Source organism: Callospermophilus lateralis, chromosome 5 (assembly GCF_048772815.1).
Source record: "Callospermophilus lateralis isolate mCalLat2 chromosome 5, mCalLat2.hap1, whole genome shotgun sequence".
Classification (NCBI taxonomy): Eukaryota; Metazoa; Chordata; class Mammalia; order Rodentia; family Sciuridae; genus Callospermophilus; species Callospermophilus lateralis.
Genome location: NC_135309.1, coordinates 76,920,954 through 76,930,489, shown reverse-complemented (window position 1 = coordinate 76,930,489; position 9,536 = coordinate 76,920,954).

Here is a 9,536-nt window from a genome sequence, read left to right as displayed (position 1 = left end):
TTTTATGAACACATTGAAAGAACACATAAACACCCGACTTGTTCTGAAAACGCAGCCCCTACCTCAGAGCAAAGCCTGTCCAAGGAAGGGGGCGTGACCCTTGTCCTTGGAAAGACCCACAGAGCACTCCTAGGCACATACCCACCCTGCTGAGTTGTTTATCTACAAATAACAGGAGAGATCTGCTGAGCCAGGTGTCCCTGACTCAGTCAGACTAGGTGGGGACCCATAGTAACCCCCTAGCAGCCACCAATCAGCATGAGACAGGGAAAATACTTGGGATGCCAGATGGCCCTCCCAGCAGTTTATGGTGGTTGATAACATGTTGGGAAACCATGTAGTTCAACATGTACTCCCCTCATGGCTTAAACCAATCAGTTCAAATGAATACCCCTTTTGTACTGACCAATCACCCCTACCCAACTTGTTCCCACCAGTGAATGTGTTAATCATGATTTAGAGTTGTTGTTTGATTTTCCCGCGGTGTGTAATGATTTGCTAAGAGATGCTATGATGTATGTGGGGTCCCTGCCTTCCCCAAATAATGTATAAAACTGCTGCAAACCCTGGGCTGGAGGCCTCAGTGTCACCAGTTGCTGTGTGCGCGTGGAGGACGGAGCTAGCTTGCAATAAACACCTCTTTGCTGTTTACATCGATCTTGGTCTCTGGTGGTCTTTTGGGGGTCCCGAATTCGAGCATAACAGTTCCTGCCAATGAATGTGCTAATCAATGTTAAGAGTTGTTTGATTTTCCCGCGATGTGAAATGATTTGCTGTGTGATGTTGTTACGCATAGAGTATCCCCCAAAACCTATAAATCCTCACTGACCTAAGGGTCAGGACTTACTCCTTGGGACTACTGCGTCAGAAATGGTTGTGAGTCCAGGCTCGAGCTTGCGATAAAGACTCTTGTGTGATTGCATCGGATATGGCTCCTGGAAGTTATTGGGGTCCAACTCCATCCATTTACCTGCAAATGCCATAATTTTATTCTCTTTTAATGATGAGTAATATTCCACTATGTATATATACCACAGTTCCTTTATCTACTCATCTATTGAAGGGCATCTAGGTTGCTTCCACAGTTTATTTTATTGTAAATGGAGCTGCTATGAACATTGATGTGGCTGCGTTACTATAGTATGTTGATTTTAAGTCCTGAGTAGTGGGATAGCTGGGTCAAATGGTGGTTCCATCCCAAGTTTTCTAAGGGATCTCCATACTGCTTTCCAAATTGGCTGCACCAATTTGCAGTCCCACCAGCAATGTATGAGTGTGCCTTTTCTCCCACATTCTTGCCAAAACTTATTGTTGTTTTGAGAAACTGATGTGAAACCAGCCTCTACCTCAGAGCAAAGCCTGTCCAAGGAAGCGGGCGTTGCCCTTGTCCTTGGAAAAACCCACAGAGAATTCCCAGGCACATACCCACCTGCTGAGATATTTGTCTGCAAATAACAGGAGAGATCTGTGCCGCCAGGTGTCCCTGACTCAGTCAGGCTAGGTGAGGACCCATAGCAACCGCCTAGCAACCACCAATCAGCATAAGACAGGGAAAATACCTGGGATGCCAGATGACCCTCCCAGTAGTTTATGGTGGTTGATAACATATTGGGAAACCATATAGTTCAGCATGTACTCCTCTCATGGCTTAACCAAATCAGTTTAAATGAATCCCCCTTTTTTACTAGCCAATCACCCTTACCCAACTTATTTTGGCTTAACCAAATCAGTTTAAATGAATCCCCCTTTTTTACTAGCCAATCACCCTTACCCAACTTATTTCCGCCAGTGAATGTGCTAATCATGTTTTAGAGTTGTTTTATGATTTTCCCGTGGTGTGTGATGATTTGCTAAGAGATGCTATGATGCATGTAAAGTCTCTGCCTTCCCAAAAGAGTGTATAAAACTGCTGCAAACCCTGGGCTCGGGGCCTCTCAGCGTCACCAGTTGAGTTGTGCTTGGAGGTCCGAGCTAGCTCACAATAAACGTCTCTTTGCTGTTTACATCGATCTTGGTCTCTGGTGGTCTTTTGGGGGTCTCGAACTCGAGCATATCAGTTTGTATTCTTGATAACTGCCATTCTGAGTGGAGTGACAGAAAATCTTAGAGTAGTTTTGATTTACATTTCTCTAATGGCTAGAGATGTTGAACATTTTTTTCATATATTTGTTATCAATTGTATATCGTATGTCTTCTTCTGAGAAGTGTCTGTTCAGCATCTTAGCCCATTTATTGACTGGGTTGTTTGTTTTTTTGGTGTTAAGTTTTTTAGTTCTTTATATATCCTGGAGATTAGTCCTGACCAGGTGAAGAGACAGCCTACATTTTGGGGAACAAATGTTTTGCCATGCTCAAGGCAGAGCACTATCTCCAGGATATATTCTCTTACCTTTAAAATGTAAACATCTCTGTGAAGTTCCAGCTCAAAGCCAGAGGCCTTGTTAAACAATTTTTTTTTTCTTTAAATCACACTTTTGCATTTGTTGTGCATTTGCAAACACACTCCTACAAACTACAATATTGGATAATCCATAATGTTTGTGAAAAACTATTACAGGGGCATTCAGCACCTGGAGTGTTGATTTCTTCCAGGCCAGTGGCCAAGTAAGATAGAGCAACAGGAATTGGGAAGTTTAACTACATTGAACTCTTGTAGAGATTCTTTTGCTGAGAGTCCTAAGATCAATATGGTGAAGATTTCTGGAGAAGGTTAAATTAGATTTACTGTGGAGGAGGGGGTGCCACTACACTACCTTTCCAATTTGCCATCTTTGCATATGGTTTTCACCCTCATGCTTATTCCCTTATGGTTGCAAGGTGGCTGCTGTGATTCAATCCTTATTTCAAATCTTAGACAAATAGAAAAAGAGAGCAGTGAACAGGGGCAGCGTCTTATAAAAGAAGGATTTTTTTTCCTGAAATCTCAGCAGATTTTTCCTATGTCTTGTCATGGCTCAAATTGTTCACATGGTTCTTTCTTGCTGCAAGGTATTTGGGAAAGCAAGTAAGTATTTTTAGTTGGGCATAATGGTACTTAGGGTCCTGACACCAAGAAAGCAGGAAAGACTGGGAATTGGGACTACAGCTAGCAGTGCCTGTCCATAGATGTGGGCATTCAGTCTGTTTCTTTGTTTCAGCAGATGAATTGAATTCCTTTTGCTGTCAATGAGTCTGATTGCTTTTTATTTCATTAAAACTTTTTTTTTTACTGTTACTATTGTTCTCACTTATAAAAATCATGACCTTCTCTTTTCCTTCTCATTTGTTTCTGATTTTTCTCTCCCCAGTTATGTAATTTGTTCATTGCTGCATTTACTGCATTGCTACAGTAAAATCTGAGTCATGCAGATATCTCATGAGTCAGTTCTTGTTCTACATGAAACAACAACAACACATGGTTATTTTCTCTCTTCTAAGGTCTCCAAATGTCTTCTTTCTTTTTTTAAAATCTTTCCTCAAAGAAAGGATTTTTAAGTTCTTTTTGGTTCTGTGGTTAGAGAAGCCAATGGAAGGCACTTATTTTAAATATATCTTGCTGCTTCAAGAGACATTTGTAAAATAGCCTCTCCCAATTACCCACTCTAATACCTTCTAGAGAAAGAAAAATAAAATTCAAAGCAATGAAAAGAAGACTGTCAGTCTACCTGTTGCCAGAATCTTAGAAGTTTTCTGACTTACTAAATGTCATGAAATTTCATTGCACATTGTTATCAAAGGAAATAAGGCTGTAAAGCTCAAATTCGGGACCCCCAAAAGACCACCAGAGATCAAGATCGATGTAAGCAGCAAAGGGATGTTTATTGCGAGCTAGCTCAGTCCTCCATGTGCACATAGAAACTAGTGACACTGAGAGCCCCGAGCCCAGGTTTGCAGCAGTTTTTTACACTCTTTGGGAAAGGCAGGGACTTCACATACATCATAGCATCTCTTAGCAAATCATCACACACCGCGGGAAAATCATAAAACAACTCTAAAACATGATTAGCACATTCACTGGTGAAAACAAGTTGGGTAGGGGTGATTGGTTAGTGCAAGAGGGGGATTCATTTGAACTGATTGGTTTAGGCAGGAGGGGTGTACGTGCTAAACTACATGGTTTCCCAACATATTATCAACCACCATAAACTACTGGGAGGGTCATCTGGCATCCCAGGTATTTCCCTGTCTCATGCTGATTGGTGGCTGCTAGCGGGTTACTATGGGTCCTCACCTACCCTGACTGAGTCAGGGACACCTGGCTCAGCAGATCTCTCCTGTTATTTGTAGATAAACAAGGGTATGTGCCTAGGAGTGCTCTGTGGGTCTTTCCAAGGACAAGGGTCACGCCCCCTTCTTTGGGCAGGCTTTGCTCTGAGGTAGGGACTGGTTTTTCAAGGCATTTCTGAATGTCTGAATGTGGGTGTGGATACCATCCATCTTTGTCTTCCCATTGTCTACTCCAGTATATTTTTGTTGTTAACTCAGGAAGAAAACTTTATCATTCTTTAATGACAGAGTACAAATGCAAATGCTAACAAGTCGAATATTCCCACAGGGCTCAAGAAAAAAAAGGTGAAGAATCTACTTTCCAGGGAAATCAGCTCAAGAAATAAGTCCATAGGCTTATAGACACAGGAGCGGCTCAACTAACCGCAGAAGACAGAGTTCTGAAATTGGTTTCTTTGATACCCAACTCTGGGAGCATCAGAAAGTAAGAGTTTATTGAAGCTCTAATTTTGCACTTGGACTGATCAAACTCTACATAGTTGGGAAACAAAAATTCCTTAAGGGCAAGTCACCTCTTGGTACTCTTCAGGTATATGTAGGTTTATTTTGTCTCTACAGGTGTTTGTTCACCCACACTGTGCTACTGTTCAAGCCTATTAGCATAAGGACAAAAGGTTGGATGTGGTGCCAATGAGCAGACCATCATGCTGTACCTGGCTAACGTGGGTGTCCTCCCTGCCTGGCCTTGCCTTGTACCAATAGCTCTTTCATCATCGGTTTGCAAAAATGCCTATTCATTTGATTTGGCTCTTGTGTTGACTTGGACTTCAACGAATTATGACATTTCTGTGGGTTGGTTGGACCAAGGTAAATGGCACCTGCTTATGATGTGTGTCTCTAGTGACAGAATGGGAATAAAAAGGATAAGAATCTACTTTCCAGAGAAACCAGCATATAAAAGCAGAAAAATGAAGAGTTTTTATAGAACTGATAAGGGGACCTAAAGCATGGACATGATCTTTTAGAAAAATCAAGCAAAGATTTTGCATAGCCAACCTCCATGGCCAAATATGGTCTCCATAAACTAGTTTTGAACTGGAAATTAAAAATCTTTATTCCAGGGGGAAATTAAACCTATCCATTCCCCACTCATCATAGGTGTATTTACTTGCCAATGTTTCATACTGTGTTTGAAAAATTTTTGATGGTTTTATCTTCTTGCTCATAATGGTTCTAAAGGGGCTTTTAGGTTACAAGTTTCAAGCTCTCCATGTGATCAGGGCATGACCGGTTGCTAGCTCGACTTGAGTTCTAGAATAATATAGTGTCACAAGTTTTCCCTGGGCTGTGTGGGTGAACCGTTGTGCATAGTAGCCAAAAGAGGGGATCGGCCTGGCACTGAGAACTCCCTGTCAGAGATCGACTGCATGATGCAGGTGTACCTCCCCCTCTAGCTCTGCCAAAGATCCCACACAGCACCTGAGATGGGTGACTCGCCAAGATGTCAATCTGCTGACCATGAGACATCACAAAGCAAGACCCCCCTCCTTGAAACCTTATCCCTCTCTGAGGTCCCTGCTGTAAAATAAAGGAACTCCAGATCATGCTCTCTTTCCAGCATGGAAGCTGACCCTTAAGGTTGCAGAGCCCTCCTGCTCTCAGTTAAAAACGACTCTCTATGTTGTGTGATTTTTCACTATTTTTCTTAGTTTAATGTTGCAGCTAGCTCTTTTAAGCCCATTTCATCTCCACTGTGTGGGTCGAGGTCAAGAATCTAGCTATGGATTATTCTCATGTTTGCCCTTAGTGACTGAACTTTGTCTTGACATCCTAAACCCTACCATCACTCTGCTTTAACACAGTCCATAATCTAGGCTGATAAAATGCTTAGCATAGCTTTGATTTCAAGTGTACTTGAATTCCTAAAGCAACAGAGCTAACAAGATTCTGAAATTTTATATAGCAAAGAGACATCATATTTTACTTATGTAATTGGTAAAGAATATTAAATTTGTTCATGAAAAGTATTGGCAATTTGATAGAGTTAAAGGATTCTTATACAAGCTAGAGATGGTACAAATTAGTACAGTATGTGGAGAAAAATTTGTAATAGCCACTGAAATTTTAAAATTCACTTATCTAAAAACCTAAGAATTATTTTTCTAGGTATCTACAGTCTGGAAAAGTACTTGTACATGTTAACAAAGAGAAAATTATAGGAGCAATTTGTAATAGCAAAAAGTATTTGTAATAGTGAATAATTGGAATTTTCAATCATTAACAAAATACCAAAGTTAATTATTTATATCCGGATTATGCAATGCAATAATGCAATGTTGCCAGGGGAATAAAACCAATATAAAAAATGATATGTCCCATAAACTAGCATCTATAAAGAAAATAATAGTAATACTACTATGAACACAAGCACACACAGACATAAATATAAATATAATACATATGAATCTAAACTTTGGCATTCAAATGTGTAGAAAATATTTGAAAAGACTTTTAAAAGGGAAACACTCCATTTTTCTAAATTATTTAATATTTTATGAAGAAAATATGTTTGTATACTGCTTGTGTGGTTGAATACTAGTAATGAAAGTTACTATATATGCTTCATTTTCCCCCCAACATACACTGTGTCCTGAAAAAGAGGATTGGATTTTCACAAGAAGAATTTCTAGGTAAATCAGAACTCATTGCATTGAAAGCTTGCATAAAACTAATTGGAGAAGTCATTGTGATAAGATATTAAAAATGGAACATTTGTCTCATTTGTTTTATTAAGATGATAAATATAAAGAAATTTGGAAGTATTTCTATAATATAAAGTGTGGCACTGAGCCACATATACAAATCTTATAAAGGCTATGATCAAAAACCAGTTTATCAACCCTTCTCCCATGATCTTCTCAAGATCATAAAGGTTTTTAAGCTATAATAAAAAGGTTGGAAATTAAAGATTTTTTAAAAAAATCAAAACCACATCCTGATAGTCAGTGATGTGTCATTACTACTGAGGAAACAAAGAGGGGTTTCCCAACTGTACTCCCCAAACAAGAGACTTTGACCAAACTTCATATTAAACTGTATGTGTGTCTCCTGACACTTGAGCAATACTGTGGATTTAAGTCTGAATAACAACTGAAAGTTCTAAAACATAAGATCTGACTGAAGTACTCTATTACTAACAAATTAGAGAGCCAAGCTTTGGGGCTTTTCATTATTTCCACCCACTGATGTTAGACCAAAGATGCATGCACAGGGCCAAATGCAGACACAGTACCAGTAAGTCTGTTTAGAGAGATAATGGAATCACAATCAAGAGGGACTTATACGGTTCTTTTTTGGACCTCAGAAGAGCACTGTCCAAAAAATAATTAAAGACACTCCACTGGAGAGCACCTCATCAATATTAAAGAAACTCTGATGAGCCATTCCCCAGTGATGGGTTATCTCTGCACCCAATAGGGCAACTATTCCTTTTGTTAAGGTTAGAGAACCTGTACACATCTGCCAACTCAAAATCTTCTGCATTTTTTTCCCTCTCTACTTTGACCTTGATGGAACAGAGGTGATATAGTTATCAGAAATAGAGGAGGGGGCTGGGGTTGTGGCTCAATGGCAGAGCACTTGCCTTGCACATGTGAGGCACTGGGTTTAATCCTCCACACTACATAAAAATAAACAAATAAAATAAAGGCATGCTGTCTATCTACAACTACAAAAATTAAAAAGAAAGAAAGAAAGAAATATAGGAGACATACAGCATGAGGAAAGAGAAGTCAATTCAAGTCTTTTAATCTATAGGCTTCAAACCTACACAGCTTCTCAGTTGGAGAGAATTAAGAAAGCTTTTACTTTCTTATATTATTACGTTTTATAGGTACAACATTATACTGCTTTGGAATTTATTCATTTTACTTAACTGAAACTGTTTGTTGATTGACAACACCTAATATCCTCCTTCCCCAAACCCTGGATAATAACCATTCCAGTTACTGATGTTCTTAAATATGACTATGTCAGATCATATAAGTAAAATATTCATATACTCATGCAATTGTTGTATTTCTATATCTGGCTTATTTTCCTTAGCATAATGGCCTCAAGGTCCACTCATGTTATTAAATATTGTAGGATTTACCTCTAATTTCCATTGTATATATGTACCATATTTTATTTATCTATCTTCCATTGGTGGATATTTGGTTGTTTCCATATTTTGTCTGAGTAGTGCTTCAGTGGACATGAGGGTGCTAATATATCTTGGAGATCCTGAATTCAGTTATTTAGGATAGACAACCAGAAGTGGAATTTCCTGATCATATGGTTGGTAGCTCTACTTTTAATTTTTTGAGGAACCTCCATATTATTTTCTATAGCTGCTACACCATTTTGCATTGTCACAATTGGATACAAGGGTTCCAATTTCTCCATATTCTTTAATATTTGGGTCAAAGAAAAAATATAAAGGAAACTCAGAAAATATGTTGAGACGAATGAAAGTACAAAATATCGACAACACAGTGGATGTATCAAGCACATGTATGAGAGGAATTCAGAGTGACCAATGTACACAAAAGAGAGATCTCAAATAAACAGCTTAAAACAAGTATAAACCTAATATCACCAACGAGTTTCAACGTGTCCACTTTAGCACACAATTAAAACTCTTAACTTCATTTAAAGCTGCTTCTTCTGGATTCTTGAACTATCAGATTAAGTTGTTTATTTGAGATCTTTCTTCTATTTAAAAAAATATTGCAGAATTTCCCTCTAAGGCAGAATAGTAAAGCCAGAAAAAGAAGCTTAAATTAAGCCTTAATTTAAGCTGAAAAAGAAACATTAATTACTGAATTGAGACTGTTTGAGGACGATTATCTAACAGAGAGCAAATGAGACTGAAGTTTCCCACTTACTGAATATGCTATATAGAATGAGTTTCAAAAAACTGGGTTAACCTAAATGTCCTCTAATGAATGAATGGATGAATAAAATGTGGTAAATGAATACAATGGAATGCTTAACTATTCAGCCTTACAGGGAAATTCAACATTTTTCCTTAGAGCAGAAGACAGATCTCAAATAAACAACTTAATCTGACATTTCAAGGAACCAGAAAAAGAAGTCTTAACTTTAAATAAAGTTAAAAGTTTTAATTATGTGCTGAAATTGTCACATTAATTACTGGATTAAGACTATTTGGAGGACTATCGTCTACGAGAGAGAAGATGAGTCTGCCTAAAGTTTCCCCATGTACTGAACCACTACACAGACTGAGTTTCAAAGGCAATGGTAGGAAGCAGATAAAGTTGCTTTTT